We start from the raw sequence: 23,366 nt of genomic DNA, 5'->3' as shown, positions 1-23,366 counted from the left end.
TCTTCTTCCAGGTCTCACTCTGTCACCTGGCCTGGAGTGCAGTGGTGCAAACACAGCTCACTACAGCCTCCACCTCCTAGGCTGAGATGATCCTCTCACCATAGCCTCTCTCCTGAGTAGCTTGGACCGCAGGCACATGCCACAATGCCTGGCTAGGTTTTTGTTGTTTTTTATTTTTTGTTTTATTGAGACGGAGTCTCACTCTGTCACCTAGGCTGGAGTGCAGTGGTACGATCTCGGCTCACTGCAACCTCTGCCTCCTGGGTTCAAGCAATTCTCCTTAGCCTCCCGAGTAACTGGGGTTACAGGTGCCCACCACCGTGCCCAGCTGATTTTTGTATTTTTAGTAGAGATGGGGTTTCACCATGTTAGCCATGGTTGGTCAGGCTGGTCTCGAACTCCTGATCTCAGGTGATCTGCCTGTCTCGGCCTCCCAAAGCGCTGGGATTACAGACATGAGCCACCACACCTGGCCCTGGCTAGTTTTATTTTTTATTTTACTTTATTTTATTTTATTTTTGTAGAAATGGGGTCTTGCTATGTTTCCCAGGCTGGTCTTGAACTCCTGGGCTCAAGTGACTCTCCCACCTTGACCTCCAAAAGTGCTGGGATTACAGGCATGTAATCCTGTCTTCTTGACAAAATTCTTCCTTTTCTTACGGCTAAACGCAAATGTCACTTGCTCTATAATGTTTTCTAGGGCAAAATTAGCTTCCACTCTCTTCTGGGTTCCAGTACAAGGGTATCTATCATTTCATTTGCAAACTTCAATTAGATGCCAGTGTTCTGGTTTCCATCGGGTCAAGACAGACTGAGCTTGTCTTGGTCATTGCTGTGCCCATGGTGCCCAGCCCAGGAACACTGTTCAGTGTTCCTGTTCAGTGAATGAATGTTTGCTGAGCCACTGAATGACTTCTGCTGTCCACTGCACTCTGAGCCCTAGAGGCAGGATCTGGCCCGGTTGTCTGGCATCTTCTACCCAGTGGTTGCCATGCTGTGTTCACGAAAACTGCACTTCGGTGCCAAAATTGTATATCTGTTCGGTCCAAAGATATTTATTTCAAAAGTTTAAACGTCAGAAATCTCAAACAAACTAATTGTAAAACAAAATGTAGGAGACAACTGGGAAAATGTGAACATTTACTTTTTTATGATAATGAGGAATTCTCAATTCTTAAGGTACAGTAATAACACTGTGGTTATGTGTTTTATTGGGCCATTTTCCTTTGGAGATGTATACTGAAGTAATTGCAGATAAAATGATATGATGTCTCAGACTGGCTGTAACAGAATCTGGTAGGGATCCAGAGGACTGGGTAAGAGTATAGATGAAAAACGTTGGCCATGAGTTGGTAATTGCTGGAGCCAGGCATGGAAACTAATCATACTAATCTCTCAATCTTTGTATATGCTTTGAAAAGGAGAGAATAACAATGTCAGAAAAAACCCTGAAATGTGAAATATGGCTTTTGAGTCCTTCTCAGGCATTGCATGCCTATAGACAAAGCAAAACTCTGTTGCAAGAATAATTATCACTCTATTCACAGACTTTCCTAACATGTGGGATATCAACATGACAGCTTTGAAACTGATACAGGAAGTGTGCATCAGAGTCTCCATCTGAACAAGATAAAACCAAAGAACTTAAAGGCAAATCGGAAATGCTTTAGAAACAAAAATTGTGGCTCCTTATAAATAAAAGACGGCAGTCTCTGAAAAAAAGCCAAAAGACCTTGTCAGCGGAAAATATTCGAAGATATCACACAAATATATCTTCTCACTATTCCCCAACTAGGGTAGAGTCAGGAAAAGCTTTTTCTAGAAAATTTTACAGAGAAAAAAACATACTTGTGACATAATGATATTGCCAACATCCTTTGATTTTGAATTTCTGCTTTAAAGGGATCAAATAGTATCCCTTCTTGAACTTTCCATGACTGAATTTTGAGTTTTTGAGGTGGATAGGTTTTAATGTTTTGAATATTTCATTTTTTGTTTATTTTATCTGCCTACATAGACCAGAATGAGAATGTGTATTTTTCTAAGTCAACCTTTATTGGTATTCTAAAGCATTTTTATATTTAAAATTATTAAATATTTGGGTTTCCTGTTTTACATTTTTTAAATACCTTTTTGTCAAATAAAAATACTGATTTCAGCATTATATGATACGCATATTATCAGCCCTGGTGCTCGTACCCCAGCATGTAATAACTATTTCCATGCATTGTCAGAGCTGGAAGGGGATGCTAGGCACCTCTCTGGATGGACATCAGAATCACCCAGAAAGTTAAAAAATACTAATGCCCAGGCCCAACCCCAGCTCATTTAAATCCAGCTCACCAAGGGTCAAGAGAGGGGAAGTGGAACCCACGTCAGTGACTGCAAAGCTAGTCCCAGGTAAGAGGAGCAGAGCCCACCTGGAGCCAGTCTGCTGCTGAGCCCTGTAGAGCTAGCACCAGGGTGCCGAACGCCAGCCTGGGCTCTTTCTGGCTCTATGCTACCCAGCTAGTTGGCCTCCAGTGTCAGTGCAGCAGGTGGGGTCCTCCCCCAAGGCTGGGAAAGGGCGAAGCCCCTGCCAGGCTGATGGAAGGTGTGACTCCAGGCCCTGACTGTTGAGTTCCCCTCACCCCAGCAGAGAAGTCTCTGGCTGCTAGGGAAGGGGAGATCCTATCTCCACCCTGCTCTCAAGCTTCTAATCTGATTGGAAACTTGAAGTCTGAGATAAAGCTGCCAGCCTGTGGAAGCCAGACCAGACCGCAGAGGAAGGAAAGGACGGAGACCCAGAGAAGACTTGGGGCGAGGGTGAGTGCCTTCACATGTCCAGGGGCAGCAGACTGGGAACGTGGAGGAGGCCATGCAGCCCCTGAGAGCAGAACCAAGACCCCCAGACAAGAGCTTCTAGGAGACAGGCTTCAGCTCAATCCACAGAGGCAAGGCACTGCTCCCACCTGCATGAGGATGGTTGCTCCATGGGCACTGAGCTCCCCACTCCAAAAATGTCCAGATCGAGTCTAAGGTTCTAATCCTGGGAAGAGGCGAGGACTGGTTAAAGCTAGGGTAGAGACAGGAGCCTGGAAACCTCTCTGGCAGCAAGTCCCAAGCCCAGCTGTGTATCCAAATAACCTAGGGGCTTGTCAGCACCCAGAGCCACCAAGGTAGGCCTATCTCAAACCTTCTGAATCAGGGTCCCTTGGGGTTGCTGCTTGGGGATCACCCTGTTATCAAGCTCCAGTGGTGAGTCCCACGCTCAGCCCGGGGAGGGAATGACCGCCCTGAGCCATGCTCATTCGTGTCACGTGGCCTAGAATCCATTTGGGAGACGAGACACAACCAAAAGCAAGCAGAAGTACACGGAGCTGGGGACCCATAGAGGTCCTGAGTGCTATCCCGTAGATCGGGCAATGTACGGGCAATGCCCCCTTATCCATGGCTTCAATTTTTGGGGTTTCAGTCACCTGCAGTCAACGGTGGTCCAAAAATAGGTGTGTACAGTGTAATAGGATATTTTGCGAGAGTGAGAGAGAGAGACTGGATTCATATAATTTTTTTTTTTTTTTTTGGAAAAGAGTCTTGCTCTGTTGCCCAGGCTGGAGTGCAGTGGCGCGATCTTGGCTCACTGCAACCTTGGCCTCCCAGGTTCAAGCGTTTATCATGCCTCAGCCTCCCAGGTAGTTGGGATTACAGGCGCCCCCCACCACGCCTAGCTAAGTTTTGTATTTTTAGTAGAGACAGGGTTTCGCCATGTTGGCCAGGCTGGTCTCAAACTCCTGACCTCAGGTGGTGATCCACCCACCTTAGCCTCCCAAAGTGCTGGGATTACAGGCGTGAGCCACCATACCTGGCATCATATAACTTTTATTATAATATATTATAATAATTGTTCCATTTTATTATTATGGTTGTTAATCTTTACTAATTTATAACTTACTCTTTACCATAGGTATATATATATATACATACACACACACACACACACACACACACACACCCCATAGGTATATATATATAAAAACATAGTACATACCAGGTTTAGTACTATCTCTGGTTTCAGGCATCCACTGGGGTCTTGAACCATCCCCCTTGCAGATAAGGGGGACTACTGTACTAGCAGGACAAGGTGAAAAGCAGGTGCCCCAAGAAGAAGGAGGCAGAATGGATGATGGAGGTGAGTTTAAATTCAGTCCCACATCTCGGCAGTGAGTGCGTGCTCAGTGCTGGGGCCCGAGCTGGGCAGAGTGTCAGAAATGTTGGCTGCCCTCAAAGAGAACCCCATCTTTCTGAGGAGACAGACATACCCAGTGGACCATGAGCAGGTCACAGGAGAGAGGGAGACAGACATCTCTGAGGGATCACCTGCCTTCACCTGGGTGTTAAAAAGGTGTCTCAAACACGACATGGTTGCAGTTGAGTCATTATCTGACACCAAATCCTGCCTTGTGCTTCGAACAAGCTGACCCCTCTGCTTCAAGATGCATTCCTCGCCTGCCTAGACAATTCCACGACACCCTCTGTCTCAGCCTGAGCCCCACTTCATCAGCCTCCAGCGCACCCCTCTTCTCTGAGCCCCTGCTGTGGCTCAGGCTGACTGGGTACTCCCAGAGCACACCAATGCCCCTCCTTGGGCTCCTGCCTTGCTCACTGCTGAGTCCTCGCAACTAAACATTGCCTGACGTATGGGACAGCACTCAGAAAAGATCTGCCTGGTAGCTCGGAGAAGTTCAGAGAAGAAACCCTGAGCAAGGATGCTGGTGCAGTCAGGGCAGGCTCCTGGTGGAGGCGGTGCTTTAGGTGGATACCAAAGAGGCTGAGGACTTGCTTTGGCAGAAGAGGGAACGATGTCTCCAGGGACAGCAGAGGCGCAAGGAGGGAGGCAGGCTGGCAGACGGCAAGGAGGGAGGCCTGCTGGTGCTGAGCTCAGAGAGGCAAGAGGCGGGAGCACAGCATGGGGAGAAGGGGAAAGGAGGGTGGGCACGTGGAGAAGGCCAAGACAGCACCATGGGTACATTTCAATGCCAGGCCAGTGAGGGACCATCCAGGGAGCCGCTGCACCTCCCTAGATGATTTGCATTTGTGGGAAGCTTTTCCAGCAATCATTAACTGAGCTTTACCTGCTGGGAGTGGGGGGCATTGTTAACCTATAAAGCTGTAGGTGAGCCATTTCACGTAATCATTACCCAAAGAGCATACCTCATAGGTGAGGGGAAAATGGTCAGGGCAGCCAAGAAGCCAGGGAGATGTGAACTGGCAGAGGGAAGAAGCCTGCATGGACCTGGGTAGGGGGGTGGACCGGCATGGGCCCAGACCCTCAGCAGAGACTGCAGGGCACTAGAGGTCAGAGAAGGACTCAGGACCTAGATGGGAAAGGGCGTGACTTGCAAGTGGCCCCACAGCCAATGGGGAGTTTAGATGGGGTGGGGGAGCCTGGGCAGATGCCCCCGCCTGCATAATGTACAGCCACTCCCCCTGGTGTGTGTGGCATTTGGGCTCCAGAGTCAGCTCACCTTGGCTTTGAGTCCCGAAGCCCCTGTGGGTCTGACTTTCCTCCCTTGTGAAATGGAGATGATGGTGTTTGATTTGAAACACCACTACTGAGCACTCAATCTATTCTAAACCCCTTATGGGCTGGGCGCAGTGGCTCATGCCTGTCATCCCAGCACTGTGGGGGCTAAGGTGGGTGGATCACCTGAGGTCAAGAGTTCCAGACCAGCCTGGCCAACATGGTGAAACCCCGTCTTTACCAAAAATACAAAAATTACCCTGGGCCGGGTGGCATGCGCCTATAATCCCAGCTACTCGGGAGACTGAGGCAGGAGAATTGGTTGAACCCAGGAGGCGGGCATTGCAGTGAGCCAAAATCCTACCACTGCACTCCAGCCTGGGCGACAGAGCAAGACTCCATCTCAAAATAAATAAATAAATAAATCCCTTATGGGCATTTTACACCCCACTTAATTTTCACAGCATCTCTTTAGGTGGACACTTTTTTTTTTTTTTTTTTTAAGATGGACACTTTTGTAATCCCCAAAGCAACTACCTCTGTGGGGTGTTTCAAGCATCAGTAAGCGTAAGCCCCATGTGTAAGTCCTTGAGGCACAACTGGGACTCTCAAAAAGAGCAACTGTCATTCTAACTTATGACCAGGGACATGCCTTCTCTGGCCTGTCCCAGGCTACGAGATAGAATGGAAAATGTATTCTCCTTCCTTCTTGCTAGGACATTATTTGTCCTGCTAACCCAATGTCATAAGTAACACATTTCACAATATTTGAACGCAGTGGTGGATTAAGAGCCCCAGTGGCTGAAATGTGACACACAGTAATTATTCTAGCGTTATTCAGCACAGGCTTTTTTTCAAAGGGTTGAGGCAAAATGCATTATTTAAAACCTTATGGCCGGGCACAGTGGCTCACGCCTGTAATCCCAGAACCTGGGGAGGCTGAGGCAGGCGGATCACCTGTGGTCAGGAGTTCCAGATCAGCCCGGCCAACATGGCGAAACCCCGTCTCTACTGAAAATACAAAAACTAGCCGGACGTGGTGGAGCACACCTGTAATTCCAGCTATTCTGGAGACTGAGGCTTGAGAATCACTTGAACCCAGGAGGCGGAGGTTGCAGTAAGCCAAGGTCATACCATTACACTCCAGCCTGGCAGCAGAGGGAGACTCTGTCTCAAAAAAATGAAACATCAACAAAAAAAAAAACCCTATAAATAATGAGAATAACAGTTCATCTAAATCAGCCCCCAATAGCGTGCAGCCCGAGCTCAGAAGGTGTAAATAGTAAGCCCTCCGCCTTGCCCGAGCCTTCACAGCCCAGGACCACCTCTGAGGTTCCAGGCTGGCCTTAAGCTCCTGACCCAAGTTCCTCCCAGAGCCCAAGGGAAAGGAAGCGGCATGGAACTGGCAAGTGCATGACAGCGGAGGGGCGGGAGGGGAGGACTCTTACTACAACTGTCCCTAAACCCAGGTAGTCCCTCCCCCCAGAGCTCCAACTGCCATTGCTTGTCATGGGAAATGATTCAGTTTGCACAGGGAGAAAAAGCAGGGCCTTTTCTCTTTCGGATTTCTCTACGGAAATCACTTCCGTAGTTTAGACAGCTCTCCCAAACACGCGTCCCTGGGTATGTGAGGTGGAAAGTGCCGGTCAAGGTGAAACACACTTGGAGATAGGTCCTTGTATTTCCTGGCACAGGAATGTCACACAGGGCTGGCTGTGGTAAGAAGGTAAGGCTGGGTAAGAAGGTAGAAAAGCGGTCACCTCTGCAGTGTGAGTCAGGGGCCAGCCCCTATGCCCTGAGACTGGAGATTTCACCATTCGAGACCCATTTCCTTGGGTCTTCAAGGATGCTGGAAAACCTGAAGCCATTCTGATGCTTTGGGGAGAGGGGAGGTGTTGTGGGGATTCACTGGAATTATTAGAGCAAACTTTTCTTTTCTTATTCACACAAAGACCCAGATCTTCCTCCCTGAACAAAGTGCATTCATTTCCTCAATAATTGGCAACCATTGATGCTGTAGGGGACACATGAGAGCAGAAGGGGTGGAGCGAAAGGGCAGAGAATGCAGTCCCAGTCATGTGAAGGCCCATCGTAAACAGTCTGTGGGGAAAGGAGCTCTGGGCAAGGAGTCCTAAGACGTGGTTCAAGTCTGACTTGAGCTGTCCCCTGGGAAGCCCAAGGATTCTGCACAAGCTGCACACCCTTCGGTTTCCTCATCCTAGGCTGAGAAAATGGAGATGACCACTCCTGCTCTGCTCCTCCAGAGTGGTCCCTAAGATCACGTTTAATAGAGTGCCTGGCACCAGCAGGCGCCCAGACGGCGATACTGAAGGCACAACCTGGCACAGCCCGGGCACCTGAAACCCTTCGGCTCCCCCCCCCGCAGGAGTCATCTAACCCCCTAGGGACCTGGTGCAGCCTCTGTTCTTCACATACCTGCAGGACACTGGAACAAAGCCATCTTTCATAGAACAAGACCCACCTTATCAGGAGAGCTGTTTTCCCTTTGAAAGTCAAATCTGAGGCCTTGGGACAATGTGGGGTGTTCCCAGCACACCAGGCCTGGCGGAGGCCCAGCCAGACACGGCGCTCCCTCTCCTCCCCAGCATACTGCCCGGCCAGCCTGCAAGAGCATGGCTGGAATTCACCTCCTCAGACTCCTCTTCTGTTCTTTTCAGGACCTTAAGGTAATCCTGAAGGTGTGAAGCAAAAACTTTATCATCCGTGGGAGGGAATAGTCCAGATACCTACAGGCAAAAAGGCATCCAGAAGAGAGGCCAGGTAGGAATCCAGGGCCCAGAGATGTTGGGTGGCTGCGCAGGACCACACAGCGAGCTGATCACAGGGTAAGTCCAGAGGCCATGGTCTTGTTAAGCTACACCCAGAAGTAACGTTCCAGCAACCGGGTGTCTGGAACTGCCTCTAGGACAAAGGTGAAGATTAAACAAAACCAGAGTAGGAGGGAGAGGAGGGAGAAGGGCGACTGGGCCAGTCACTTTCCCTTCCTGCTTGGTGAAGCCTGTGCTTAAGCCAGTTTTCATCCTCCTGCACACAATTTCCTTTTTTTTTTTTTCCCACTTACAATTTGTAAAAAATGATTAGTCAGGTTCTAGAGAGGATGTGTACCAAAAGCATCCAAGAAATGAACTATTGACATCCCCTATTTCAGAAATGGAAGCCCTCCTCTGGGCATGCCTGCTCCCTGTCACTGCCTTTCAGTAAGCCAGGATTCCAGGCAGGAGGTTTAGTGAGCCCTGATCTGGGAGAGCGGTTGTTCCCTGCCATGGGGCGCCTGGGGAGGCGGCTGTGGAGGAACTTCAGTCCCTCACAGAAAGGCAAGGTCCCTGAGTCCACCCACGCCCCACCCGGTCCATCCAGCTTGCAGCCCTCCAGGACTCCCCAGCTGGCAGAGAGGGGGCCACATTCACAGACCCCCACCCTCACTGTTGGCAGGAACTCCATTGCCTCCTGTCCCTTTCCTTCTTAGGCGGCTCCCCTGTCACCCCCTCTCTCCCCACCCCAGGGTGACCAGTCGCCATCCACTGGCCACCCTGAAGGGCTGACACTCAACCTCCCCTCGGGGATACCTGGCTCTGTAGAGTGCCAGAAATGGGGCCTCCTTGGTGGACTTCCTTTTCTCTTCCTTCCCCTTTCCTACCTTTTCTAGACGTACTGTCTGCTCAAGCTCTTCCTTTTTTCAAGAAATCTTCTCTGCCAACCACAGCCCATCTAGGTTCCCTTTATTATTTATTTATTTGGTGGTGGTTGTTGCTGTTTTTGAGACAGTCTCACTCTGTTGCCCAGGCTGGAGTGCAGTGGCGCAATCACAGCTCACTGCAGCTTTTGCTCCCTGGGCCCAAGTGATCCTTCCACCTCGGCCCCCTTGAGTAGCTGAAACTACAGGCACACACCACCATACCTAGCTGATTTTTAAAATTTTGTAAAAATGGGGGTCTCACTATGTTGCCCAGGCTGGTCTCAAATGCTTCGGCTCAAAGGATCCTCCCTCCTTGGCCCCTGAAAGTGTTTGGATTACAGGAGTGAGACACCATGCCTGGCTGAATTCCCTTTTCTCTGCATTGGCAATGGGGACTATAGGGCATATCAGGGAGTCGTGACAGGGTCTTTACCGGGGACGTAAAACACGTACAACGAAGGTTTAAGATCCGTGCCACCTGGCCCATTTCAGGATTCATGAGAACTAGGCAAGCACTTGCTGAATATGAGATGATTTCCCCACAAATTCCACTCTTAAAAAGGTAAATAACTGTGTAAGCAACAATACAAGAGAAATCCCAAGGTAGCATGAGCAATCGCCAAATAAGTGCATGCGTTCATGAACTTCCCATGGCTTTACTGATTTATAGCACATAGGACTGTGACCTAGGCCACCGTTATTAGAACAGGCAAATCCCCACCCCCAAAAAAGAGTCTCTGTGATTTGAGGCAGTGTGGAACAGGGCCTCAGGCTTCAGTACAGCAATGCCAGCCCCCATCATCCAACCAGGATTGCTTGAGTGTTCGTGCTTTAAAGACTTTTCAGTCTTCCAGTTTTTTGTTTTTTGTTTTTTCTCAAGTCAAATGGCCCTGGAAAGTCAGAAGCAGTCGCAGCTGATCCTGGGGGAGTGGGGGACTGGACAGGGGAAGGGGGGTTTCATGGGGAGGAAGAAGGCACCAAGAGGGCTGAGGCTCACTTCAGATAGGAGGGAAGTTCCCCTGCTGCTATAACGAGCAGAAGAGAGAGAAGAGGATGACTTTTGCCAGGGTTGAAGGGCAAAGCCAGACGGTTGAGCTCAGCCAGAAATGGGGTTTTGTTAATGTGATAACCAAAAAGTAGCGGGGTAGGGGGTTTACTGTATAGTGAGAGTCAAGTTGGACCTAATGCAAGGTTGGAATGCACATCTAGGTCCTTCATCATAGGCATCTTCAAGCCCCACCGTGAGCCCCCAGAAGGAGTTACCACAAAATCAAATCATTCTTGGAAAGAAAAATTCTGTTTTCAAAAAGCATCTGCAGGCTCCACCCTACCTCTTGGACCCTATCGCCCCTGCCTCCTCTATACACCATCAGATTAACCTCCTCATTGTAGATTTTCCTCCAGCCTCCTTCAGTTCTGATTGCTGTCCTCCCAGACTCCCAAACACACCCACACACTCCCCTGCACCACCACCCCCAGTCCTATTACAAGGCATCTCCTCACCTCCATTCTTCAGAACCCATCTCCCCAGCCCACCTCCTCCAGGAAGTCTTCCCAGAGAGCTTGCTTATTTAACCACTCATGCTCTGATGGCTCTGGAGCCTCACTGGGCCTGCAGTTTACTGACCCTTACATTCTATTCCTGTTTGAGGGTCCTCTGTGGTCTCAATTGTACCTGCAGGATTTTAATTGATGGAGGCAACTGAGTGATAACAGAGAGAGGCAATGCTGCTGAAAGAATGTATTACCTGCATTTCCCAAGAGGAGGGGGCACACCAAACCCAGTGTATGGCTGCAGGGGAATCACCAGGCTTTGGTCAGTGAGCGGGAGGCCTCGGTCAGATCCTTTTTGGGTTTCAATGGGAAAAGCACAGCAGGGCAGGTTGAGCAGGTTAGGAATGGCTAGTTTAAATAACCCCCGTGGGCACTGGGGCATAGAAGCTGTCCCAAGTCTTTTGGTACCTAGGCCTGGGCGACCAAGGGCAGGGAAAGATTGGCAGGGTGCATCAGAGTTCGATAAGAAAGTGACTGAGAGCATGGGTTTTAAGTTGCAGGGGAGACGGGAACAACTTGGGCTGGTTGTTAGGCCCTGTGACTAACAAACGCCACACAAACAAATACAAAATCTAAGCAAACAACGTCAGAACACCATCCATTCACTCCCTTCATCTAACTCAGGTTCCAGGCTTCAGCAGTCCAGTCACTCTCTTGCTGCCTCAGTGAACTCTCTCACCCCTCTGACTTTTCCTATCTCGTGAACGCGGCCCCTTCCGTAGAGGAACTCACGATCTCCTTCATTCTTTCAACGTGTAGCCATCCAATTCCTGGCACACAGCTCCCTCTTCCCTCCCTTCTCACTCTCATGACGGTGAGGTATCTCCCTTCCTGCCTAAGGACAAGCCCTGGTCCATTCTGGAACTCACCTCAATGCTTCCTCAGGGACCTCCATATCAGAGATCCCCTCTCTGGTGAATCTCTTCCATCAACATTCATAATTCTTAAAAAACAGCAGTAACAGCAATAATAAATAATAATAATAAATTATTGACCAAATGAGGAAGGGAAAAACGTGTAATGTCTATTTCAGACAAAAGACTAGTTTCCCCAATACATCAAGATTCCCTCTGATTCTTCTAATAAGAAAAAGATCAACAACTTCAAATAAAATTGATAAAACTTATAGACAGTTCACAGAAAAGGAAACTCAAATGACTTTTACATCTGTAATAATATATTTAACTTTATTCAAAATGCAGGTTAAACTACATCAAGAAATCACTTTTGTCTTCCAGATTGGCAAATATTGGTGTGTTTGGTAACACTCTCTGTTGGAGGGTGTGGTAAATGAGTAAGTATCCTCATTCACTGCTGGTAGGCGGGTACATTCTTACAAACTCTATGGACAGCACATTGCCAATATCATTCCAAATATAAACACACATACCCTTGAATCACCAATTCCACTTCTAGAACTTTATCCTACCTATAGCCACCTACATTTGCCAAATGACTGAAGTACAAGGAGATCCTGTGGGAAATCATTTATGGTGGCAAAAGGCTCAAAACCGCCTCCATGTCCAAAAAACAGATTAGTTAAATAAGTTATGTGACATCCATAAGCAAGAAAGAAGCAGCTTTCTTTTTTGTTTGTTTGTTTTTTGTTTTTATTTTTTTAGATGGAGTCTCACTCTGTCACCCAGGCTGGAGCGCAGTGGAGTGATCTCAGCTCACTGTAACCTCCACCTCCTGGGGAGTTCCAGTGATTCTCCCACCTCAGCCTCCCAGTAGCTGGGATTACAGGTCCCTACCATCATGTCTGGCTAATTTCTGTATTTTTGTAGAGACGGAATTTCACCTTGTTGGCCAGGCTGGTCTCAAACTCCTGACCTCAGGTGATCCGCCGCCTCGGCCTCCCAAAGTGCTGGGATTACAAGTGTGAGCTATTGCACCTGGCCAAGAAGCGGCTTTCTATGTACTGATACAGAAAAACCTCACGTAGGTAGCTAAGTGGAAAAATTAAGACTCAGGGGCAGAGTGCATGCATGTGCCACCATCCAGAGGAAGGAATCTATATATGTCTTTCCTAACACGTGCATGGAACTGGTAACATTGCCTCCAAGGTGGGAGGGAATGGGGAGATCCAGGGAGAATGGGGGATGAAAACTCTTCCCAGTGAGATCCTAAACCCACTTCCCTTTCTGGCTTTTTCACTCTCTCCTCATGTCTACTGACACATCTTTGGAAAACTGTCTGCCAGCTGCCTCTCTTCCCACCTGCTGCCCATTCCTCAATCATCTCAGTCTGGTTCCTCCTCGTAGCACTCCAAAATCCCCAGCCGCTTCTCAGTCCTCATCCACTTGCCCGTGCACCACAGGCTTCACAGTGGGCGAGGCCCTGCGCCTGGAGCACTCTTCCACGAGCCTCCACAGCACCATTCTCCATACGGTCCTCCACTATCTCTCTCGGAACTTGTACTCCATCTCTAAATGTTGGAGCTCCTGCTGCTTCCTGCCAGGCCGTCCTCTCCATGCTCCACTTCTCAGTCTGCAGGCACTCCCAGGGCTGTCCCATCCACCCCATGGCTTCTCTCATCACCTGTATGCATTTAGCTTCCAACTGTGTATCTCCAACCAGACTTCTCTTCTGAGCTCAGGACCCCACCTGCTGTCTCCCAGGTATCTCCAACCCAACATGCTCCAAATGCAATTCACCAGCTTCTAGTTGGTTTCCTTCTCTGCACCTGGGGGATTTCCCTAGTAATCTCATGTCCAAACCCTTTTGGTCATCAGAACCTAGAGTGCTCCCTCTTGAAGATCCCTAGAATTTGACCCTTCTCTCCCACCTTCACCACTGCTTGCCTAATGAAAGCGTTTCGCATTCATTCAGTGAGGAAGCTACACCAGGTTCCTCACTGCTGCCTACATGCTCTTTCTCACCTCAGGGCCTTTGTACTTGCTGGAACCTGTGCCTTGAATACTCTCCTCCACTTTCTACCCCTGCTGTACTCTAATTAATTCTTATCTATATTCTGGAACCCAGATTAACATAACTACCCCCAAAGAAACCATTTTTGACCCCTAGACCAATGGATCTCACTGGGGGGTGGTCTTGCTCCCCAGCAGACGTTTGGCAAGTTTGGAGATATTTGTGGTTGTCACAAGCAGGGAGGGGGTGTGTATGGCTACTGGCATCTGTTGCATAGAAGCCAGGGATGCTGCTAAACACCCTGCAGTGCACAGGACAGTCCCATACGACAAAGAATTGTCTGGTCCAATATGTCAGCAGGGCCAAGGTGAGAAATCCTGCTCTAGCCTGTCATGTCCCCATGATACATTTCCATAACACACTCCATTTCTCCTGCAGACGTTCAGTCTTTAGCTGTGCAAAGGTATTGGCCAGATTCCATTCTCTGAGCTTTATGGGATGAATAAATGAATTAAAGTCACTGGGTCATGTTGATCTCTGGGTCTCTACCCACAGTGCCCAAACCAAGTATGCAGCCTCGAGCTTGGCACTGAGAATGTGTGGATTGATATGACATGGCCAGGGCAGGGATTGAGCCACACTGAGCGGAGGCCACCCTGTGTCCTGGCTTTCAACTCCGCAGGGCCTTCCAGGTCATCTGACGGCAGTCCTTGCCCTGGCCCTTGACTGGCTTCTCACCTTGTACTCAGCAACTAACTCTGCAGTGCTTTTTCACACTTGTCAATGCCTCGTCTCTACGTTCATCTCCAGGTGGTTCTGTGGGCCCCTTAAAGCCACCAGGCCCAAGTTTATCCGCTCCTCATCTCGTCAAGCCGGCTGCTCCTCCAGTGAGCTTACTCAGGTGCCTGCACCACCATCAACCCAGCCAACAAACCAGAATCCTGGGCACCCTTGTGCAGCACAGCACCCTTCAGACTTGCTCCCTCTACCTCCCCACCGACAGCCACAGGGTCCCCCAGCTTTCTCCCATTTGGTCTTCTTGTCTGAAGCCTCTTTCCCTCTCAGTCCACCCGGGACATCCCTCCCAACTATGTCCTTCTAAGATGACCATTGGCCTGTCTCACTTCCCGATGAAAACTCCTTCGACACTTCTCGCTGTCCGCAGGGCAGAGCCCAAGTTCCCCAGCCTGGCAGGGGATGAAGGGGGCAAGACCTTCTATACTCTCCCCAGCCCCTCCCACCCTCATGGCCGCATCTCCAGCCCCAGGCACGAACACCTCAGCGCCACTTTCTTCATGCAGCCTGGGCTTTTTCCTTTCTTCCTCTCCCCTCCCCTTCCCTCTGAGGTGCCCAGAGATCCCACGCTCATCCTTAAACCTAGATCAAACACTTCTTCCTTAATACTATGATGGTTCCTTCAAAACTTACACATAGAACCACCATATGACCCAGAAACTCCACTTCTGGGCATGCATCCAAAGGAAGTGAGAGCAGGGACGCAAACATATATTTGCATTTCCATGTTCATAGCAACATTATTCACAGCAGACAAAAGGTGAAGCAACTGAAGTGTCAGTAACAAATGATAAACAAAATGTTGTATATACCGGGAGGTGGAGGGTGCAACGAGCAGGGATCATGCCATTGCACTCCAGCCTGGGTGACAGAGCGAGACTATCTCTCAAAAAAAAAAAAAAAAAAGAAATGTGGAGTATTCATAATGGAATATTATGCAGCCTTAAAAAGGAAGGAAATTCTGTCACATGCCACAACATGGATGAAACTTGAAGACACTATGCTAAGTGAAATTAGCCAGTCACAAAAAGACCAGTGCAGCATGATTCCACTTATAGGAGTTATCTAGAGTACTCAAGTTCATAAAAAGACAGAAAGGAGAATGGTGGTTGCCAGGGGCTGGGGGAGGGGAAATGGGAAATTATTGTTTATTGGGTACCGACTTCCAATTGGGAGATGATAAAAAGGGGTGGAGATGGATGGTGGTGACAGTTGCACAACAATGTGAACATACTTAATGACAATGAATTGCAGACTTAAAAAATGGTTAAATGGGCGGGGTGCAGTGGCTCACACCTGTAATCCCGGTACTTTGGGAGGCCGAGGTGGGTGGATCACGAGGTCCATAGATCGAGACCATCCTGGCCAACATGGGGAAACCCTGTCTACTAAAAATACAAAAATTAACTGGGCGTGGTGGTGGGCGCCTGTAATCCCAGCTACTCAGGAGGTTGAGGCAGGAGAATTGCTTGAACCCAGGAGGCAGAGGTGGTGGTGGGCTGAGATGGTGCCATTGCACTCCAGCCTGGGCGACAGATCGAGACCATATCAAAAAAAAATAAAAAGGGTTAAATGGTAAATTTTATGTTTTGTATGTTTTACCACAATAACAAAAGGTAATAACAAAATAATGCAACAAAAAATCCACCTCTTCCTCTCGGGAAGCTGCCTGGACATTCCCGCCACCTCCCCAAACACGCGTGCTGCCCCAGCCACCCACCCCCAATTCCCCGAAACACAGCCGGGTGGAGCTGCCCACACCCCGCTCCATGCATTCCATGAACATTCCCAGTACCCGGTAGACACAGCCCGACAGCCATGTCTGCCCTCCGAGACTGAGGGGTTCTGCAGGCAGGCACTATGTCTCATTCCCTTCTCCTGCCCCACGTCTAGCCCACAGTCCAGAGCAGAGTTTCTTCAGTGAAGGAATGAATCCCCCAAACCAATAGTTCTGGGTTAGTACTATCCCAAACCTCACAGCCTGTTATTCTCAGAACGGTGATTTACTTCTAATATTCATCAACAAACCCTTCCCCCTGCCAAAGATTGTCTGCCCTTCCATTGAGCAACAAGGTCAGAAGGGAGTTTCCACGGACAAAGTTAATAAACAGCTAACTTGGGAGGAATAAACAAAATAAAACCCAGCGTAGGCCGGCGCAGGCGTGCCCTTGCATCTAACAACACCACACTCCACCCTCTCTCCCTCCTCTGCTTGGTGGGTGGGCTGATTCACTTCCTGTGGCCCTCCCAGGCAGCGTGAGAGGGGAAAGTGGGGGGAATGCTGAGTCCTAGGGCATGGATAGATGATTAGTCACCACGCTGCCCTGCACTGGAGGGTCACTGACCTTAGTGTGCGGGCCCGGACCACAGGCCTCTCTCCCCCTCATGCTGAGCCTCACCTCCCCACCCCGACTTATGTAACCCAAGGTCTGGAAGGCGAAGAGAATTGGCCTTGGCACTCAGCATGAGGCCCAGGGGGCCCCTCCACCCATAAGTCCTTGCACGCCCCACCTGTTGACTCTTCACTCACACACAGTCCACATTCATGAAACTTCATAGATCATTGAACCCAGGGGTCTCAACCAGAGATGGGGCAATGTCTGGAGACAGTTTTGGTTGCCAGGAAAGGAAGGGGAGGTGATGGTGCAGTGTCTGATGGGTAGAAGCCAGGACTACTGCTAACCTCCCACAATGCACAGCACATCCCGCCTCTGCACCCCCCACCCCACAAAGAATTATCCAGTCCCAAAAGTCAACAGTGCTGAGGGTGAGACACCATGATGAATCCAAGCTGTACAGAAGAGGAAATTGAGGCAGAGGAAGTGACAGGATCAAAGTCACACTATGCATTAGATAATGTCAGAATTAGAGTCCAGGGCTCTCTACCAGCCAACACTAGCCTTCAGCTCCCAGGATTACAGTGACCAACTCCAAGACAAGTGGCAAGCTAGTGGAGTGGCTGAATTTGGGACTCTGGGGTCTAGAAGCTATCATAGTTGGGCTCTGTGTCTCTGGCAGGCTCCAAATGAATCCCACCAAGATGAGCCTGACCATCTTGGTCACAGGGTTCCCAAATAATCAGAGGAGGACTGTCTTAAGGGACTGTGGTGTGTCCAGGCAGAATGACCCTATCTGAGGCTTGGGCAAAACTCACCCTTTAAGTCCATAGCATGCTGGGGGTGGTCCTGGCTGAGGTCAAGGTCAGAAGAGAGGATGACTGTGTAAGGCAAAACCAGGATTGGAGAACAGGGCATGGGTAAGAATTAAACCTTGGATCACTGCTTTGGGGGCACTATCTTTTTTCCTAGATGCCAAAAATGATTGTATCTCCCGCACCTGCTGGATCCTCACTGCCATCCTGCGTAATTTCAAACTGACGTCTAGAGTCACCCTTACCCTTTTCTCCAAAGAGCCAACACCATGTCTCCAACCGTGGGCCAGACACCAGGGCATCAGAGCTGACGGTGCAATCCCATTATTTATGAACAACTGACTCACGTCATGTTGCAACAGGCGTACTTTTCCATCCACTGTGGCTGAAAGTCAGTAAACTTGTAGTAACAGTGGTAATAAAGAGAAGGCCAGGGCAGCAGTGCATGAAGCTCTGTCTTAGGTCAGGGCCTCACCCTCTTCAGGAGCAGGAAACCCATAGAGGGTGGTGCGGACAAGGATGGTGGGATAGGGGAGGGCCTACAATGGCCTCAGTTACAGAAGTGGACCCCATTACAGATTCGTTTCTTCAGGTAAAGCATTATCACAGCTCCCTCACCTGCCTGTCCCCTTCCTCCCTAATTTTTCCAACAAGTTGGAAAACTCCTACATATCCTTCAAGGCCTAATTTCTGGTGTCCTTCCCCCAGTTCCAAGGTTCAGGTGCATTCCAACCCTGAATTTGGCAGACCACAATGACGACAGAAAAAGATGTTTGGGGTTACTAGCTGGGCTTGGGGGGAAAAGCCAAAGCTCCCCATGGAGGGAATGTAGAGGCCCGCACAAGATCTGCTCCTCTGTGGGGTGCGCTGAGCGCTGTGGCCTCTAGGCTGTCTTGCCAGATTCCCAAGTGAGGCCTCAGAATCCCAAGGCTTCCCTGGGCCTCTGGCTGCACTTCTCAGACTGGTCGGTTATCCCTAGCCCAAGTCCATGGGAATGCCACCCCTTCTCCCACAGCTGCCAGGAGCCTGGCTTTGGACTTCCTTAGTTCTCCCGTGCACTGGAGAATTTATTTATTTATTGGATGTGCTTCTTTATTTTATTTATTTATTTATTTATTTATTTATTTATTTATTTATTTAATTGCTCTGGGGAATTTTAAAAGGCTGCCTGCAGAGGGCACTATTTTCACCAAGAGAGAACTCACTAGCAGAGGAACTGGCTGCCTTGGGAGAGCAGCCCTGGGAGGTTTCCTTTGAGGATGGAGGTCTGATGGGGATGACTCCTTCCCGGAACTCTCCAATCGCCTCATGTGGCAGCTGTCCTTTCAATCTGGGAGCTGCCCCTTTGGGTAACTCTGGAGGCAGCTGGCCTGAAGCTTCTTGCCAGGGGCCTCTTAAGCACCCCTAGCAACCAAGGTAATTCAAAGTAGGGGACAGAGACCCAACTTTGAATTAACTTGAGTCTAATTAGGAAAAGCTCCAGCTCTGGCTCCAAGAGTCACTCCTCACCTCTGGGTCTCAGTCTCCCCATCTGTGTGCACTGAGAAATGGTGCATTGGATGTGTTCATCTACTCAGCACATGTTAACTGAGCACTTACTACACTCTGATCTCTGGGGAGAGACCATGGAACGAGAGAGACAAAAGGCCTTGCCCTCACAGAGCTGATATTCTAACAGGGAAGACAGATGGCAAACAAGATTAAGGAGTGAAATCTATAGGCTGTCAGAAGGGAATATGAGCCATGGAAAATGAAGCAGAGAAGGAGCGGGGGGACATGGCTGCTAAGGCTTAGTCTAGCTTAGAGACTCTGAGTCTAAAGCTCTTACTCTGCTGGATCCTTGTTAGGAGTCAAGAATGGTGGCAGGAAACTGGGCAGGGCCATGCGTGAGTACAGGGAGAGCGCTCAGGGGTGGTGGGGATGGTAGGCTAAAGCCCCAGTCAGTCTCTCAGTGGCTTCCTCCAGGAAACAGAACTGACCAACTCCGGGTATGCTGGCCTGTCCTCAAAGGCAAGCACCTGGATCTGCTGAGGAGTCCAGGAGTCACACAGGGTTCCTGGCAGGGCCCCAAAAGTCCTGACTGAGGGGAGGATTTCTTCAAAGCAAGGTGGGCGGCATCCTCAGGGCACTGCCAGGGACTCTTCTACATCCCTCACTCCACCGTGGCCTTCGATGAACAAGACACTGGCCACCTCCAACTACAGGGGCTCTCAGACCCTTCCTTCCCTCCTACTGATCCTCCTCTGCATGGTAGGGTCTCCCCTCCCCTTACATGGGGAGGGAGGGAGAGGAATTTGAAAGTTCTGGCTGGGCATGGTGGATCACACCTGTAATCCCAGCACTTTGGGAGGTAGAGGCAGACAGATCCCTTGCACTCAGGAGTTCGAGAACAACCTGGGCAACATAGTGAGACCCCACCTCTACAAAAAATACAAAAATTAGCTGGGCATGAGGGTACATGCTTATAGTCCCAGCTACTAAGGAGGCTGAGGTGAGGAGGATAGCTCGAGCCCAGGAGGTGGAGGTTGCAGTGAGCAGAGATCATGCTACCGCATTCCAGCCTGGGCGACAGACCCTGTCTTGAATATATATATCTGACCAACCCAGAGTTGGTCAGTTCCGTTTCCTGGAGGAAGTCGCTGAGAAACTGACTGAGGCTCAAGCCTGTGCACAAACCTAGCATCCTCACCACCCCTGAGAGCTGTCCCTGTACTCATGCATGGCCCTGCCCAGTTTCCTGCCACCATTCTTGGCTCCTAACACTGGGCTAAAAAAACACACACACACACACACAAAAAAAAAAACTCCCCCCATTTCTTATGAATTCACAATTTTTCTCTTCCTGTAGGGATTATTTTTGAAAATATGTCTTGCAAACCTTCTGTGTATTCAGGATGAGTAAGGGATACCAAGATGCTGAGAAAGGACTTACCGCCAACCGGGGAGGCCGGGCTAACACACATGAGAAAATAGCAATCCGCACTTACAGTTTGCTTTGCAGCCCACAGAGTCCTTTGGAACCACTTACTATGTCCTAAAACCACGCAAAGCCTGTTGTTCTCATTTTACAGATGAGGAAATTGAGACCCAGAAAAGCACCTTCTCTTCCCCCAATAGTAGCTGCCCCATGGAGTGGTGAGGAGAGAGAGGAGACAATGAAGATTAATGTTTCCAAATAATTCCATTCCAATTCTTACCCCTGGAGGGATGCGTAAGAATTCTACATAAAGGGACAAAGTTGCTCTGCCTCCAATCTAGGGTAGGGCCAAGCTGGGCATGGAACCCACCAGCCCTGGCCTCTCCTTGGCAGGACCAGGGTAAAGCAAAAGGCCCCTGTCTGTCTGGAAAAGCACATGGGGGCGGGACGAGGTGGCTTACACCTGTAATCCCAACACTTTGGGAGGCCAACTTGGGTGGATCATCTGAGGTCAGGAGTTCGAGACCAACCTGGCCAACATGGTGAAACCCTGCCTCTACTAAAAATACAAAAATTAGCCAGGCGTGGTAGAGAATTGCTTGAACCTGGGAGGCGGAGGTGGCAGTGAGCCAAGATCTCACCCTTGCACTCCAACCTGGGTGATAGAGAGAGACTCAGTCTCAAAAAAAAAAAAAAAAAAAAAAAAAAAAAAAAACCAAAACCAAAGAAAAGCACATAAGATTAAGGATATTCTCTTGGTGTAAAGGAAAAATATTGCCCCACGTGGGTAAGGGTGCCAAGGGATCTCAGTGGTGGGGCTGGACACCTTTCTGATCCAACTTTTCAGAGTGCCCTTTCTGCTTGCCAAGGGCAGAGGTAAGGCAGTTGGAAAAGAAGCTTTGCTGTTGCAGACTAATCATTCCATTCTCACAGAGTACCTTCCTGTGTGCCCAGGTACTATGGCTACAGCAGGGAACAAAGCAGGTCCCTGCCCTCCTGGAGTTCTGGGAGCTTAGCAAGGCTCTGGCTGGCTCTTGGAGGACTTTCCTGACTGGAGTTTGTGCCTGCTCGGAGGTGCCCTCTCCCCGAACCTCTTTCACAGGAAGAACCTAGCGGGGTGGGGAGTAGGGGGAAAGAAACCAACCTCTGCTGAGTCAAGGGCACTGCAAGAATGCAGAAGCAACCATCCCGCTCTGGAAGGATGTGGTGGGAAATCCGCCACTCAGTGGTGGAGAAAAGTCCACCAGTTTCTCCAGCAAATGGCTGAGTCTCGTTGGGCCTCCTTGTCTTCTCATCTGCCCCTGTGCTAATATCTACTTGACATTGGTTTGTTAGGTTCAATGAAATCAGGGATATGTCCCTGTTGGCTGCTAGTTCTTCTCAGATCCCCTGACCTCTCCCCATCTCTTTTCTATGGCTCTGCGTGGGAAGGGGCAGTTGTCACCCCCAACTCCCACTAAGCTGAGCCCTCCTCCCAACCTAAGCGGGAGGAAGCCGGTTCTGTTCACGGATGAGAGTTACCGGGCTCCTGAATTCTTGCTCCACTGGTGCTGGGGTCCACCCCCTCTCCTGGGCTTATCCGACTGGGACTTGGGAAGTGCCAGGGGAGCCAAGAGATGTCCAGCTGGGGGCTGTGGCCAGGGGGTAGGCCAATGACAGAGCACGGGGAACTCCCTGTAGCTGGGCACCCACTTCAACAGGGGCCCCCGCAGGCAGAGGGCCGCCCCTCACCGACACGGTCCTGCTAAGCCCAGGCTCGCATCTGGGCTCAGGAGGCGGGAAGCACAGGTGTAAAGAAACTCGCCAACTGTGCAGCCTCAATCCAAGGGTTTTATTGAAGTGGGGGTGGCAGGAGGGGGGCGGTGGAGGAAGGGTAAGCGGCGCAAACGCCCTGGAGACTGAGAGAAAAGGTGCTAGAAGGCAACAGTCCCCCTCACCGGCCTCGATTGCAGCAGAGAGCCTTCTGCACGGCGGCGGCAGCCCCACCTTCACACCGGCCCCGCGTGCGGTGAAAGTGGCCGCGCCGCGCGGCCGCCGGATCAGCGCCGCCCCGGCACAAACTTTCCCAGACCCGCCCTTGGAGTGGCCACCCGGGCTCCACGGGCGCAGGGCGGCTGGGGCGGCCGCGGAGGGCGGGTGCGCGTGGACCAGGAGGTGAGGAGGCGGCGCGCGGCGGGGAGTCCCGCCCCCGGTTACCTGGGTTCCGAGGGTCTCGGGAGTCCAGTGGACAGGGCGCGGGGACAGCACAAGCAGGCCGGAGACCGGTCACTTCTCGCGGGCTGCGGCGACCCCGGACTCTCGGGCCCTGCACCTGGCCCTGCGGGTCGCCGCGCCTACCCATGCCGGTCCCCGCCCGTCCCCTCCCGCACGGGGCGGGGCGGCCCCGGGGGAGGAGCCGAGGGCCGTGGGCACCACTCCCTGAGCCAGGCCTGCGCCTCATCACGTGTCACCGACCCTGGGCTCTGTGACCTCCAAAGACTCGCCACCGCACTCGACAGTTTGAGGTGCAACCCAAGCCAGGAGCCCAGGGGAGTCTCTCACACCCCATTCTCCTAGGGCTCATGTACCCCAGGCCCACCTCCACCCCAGGAGCCGAAGGCCGACAGGGACCCTGGAGAGCCTCCCTGATGGGAGAATTGCGGAGCTTGCCCCTCGGAAAAGTGCATGGGGTGGAGCACAGGGAAGGAGGAATAAACAACTGGCTATCCGCAGCCCCACGGCAGTGTCCCCTTGGCCGGTGGGAGAGGCTCCTGGCCGCTCTGAATCCTTGAAATGCGTTCCACCACTGTCTCTTGGAGTGCTCAGGGGGGTGGACCCTTTGCCAGCCCTCACTCTTTCTCCAAGGATCCTGTACCAGGTCACAGGCTCCTAGACTGGAAGG

General features: G+C 50.6%; 1 protein-coding gene across 3 annotated transcripts in view; it reads right to left on the bottom strand.

The window, feature by feature from the left end:
• PAQR5 (progestin and adipoQ receptor family member 5) overlaps window positions 1-22,807 on the bottom strand; it is a 102,297-nt gene extending 79,490 nt beyond the window's left edge. For 2 of the 3 annotated variants that reach the window (XM_050796352.1, XM_050796351.1), the window contains exon 1: window positions 22,682-22,807. The gene's annotated coding sequence lies outside the window, so the exon portion shown is untranslated. Of the gene's footprint in view, window positions 1-8,251; window positions 8,651-22,681 lie in introns of those variants that run through there. The other variant, XM_050796353.1, reaches the window with a different exon arrangement.
• Window positions 22,808-23,366: the final 559 nt, after the last annotated feature.

Source organism: Macaca thibetana, chromosome 7 (genome assembly GCF_024542745.1).
Source record: "Macaca thibetana thibetana isolate TM-01 chromosome 7, ASM2454274v1, whole genome shotgun sequence".
Taxonomy (NCBI): Eukaryota; Metazoa; Chordata; class Mammalia; order Primates; family Cercopithecidae; genus Macaca; species Macaca thibetana.
Note: the sequence above shows the minus strand (reverse complement) of the source record. Positions and strands in the feature narration are given on the sequence as shown.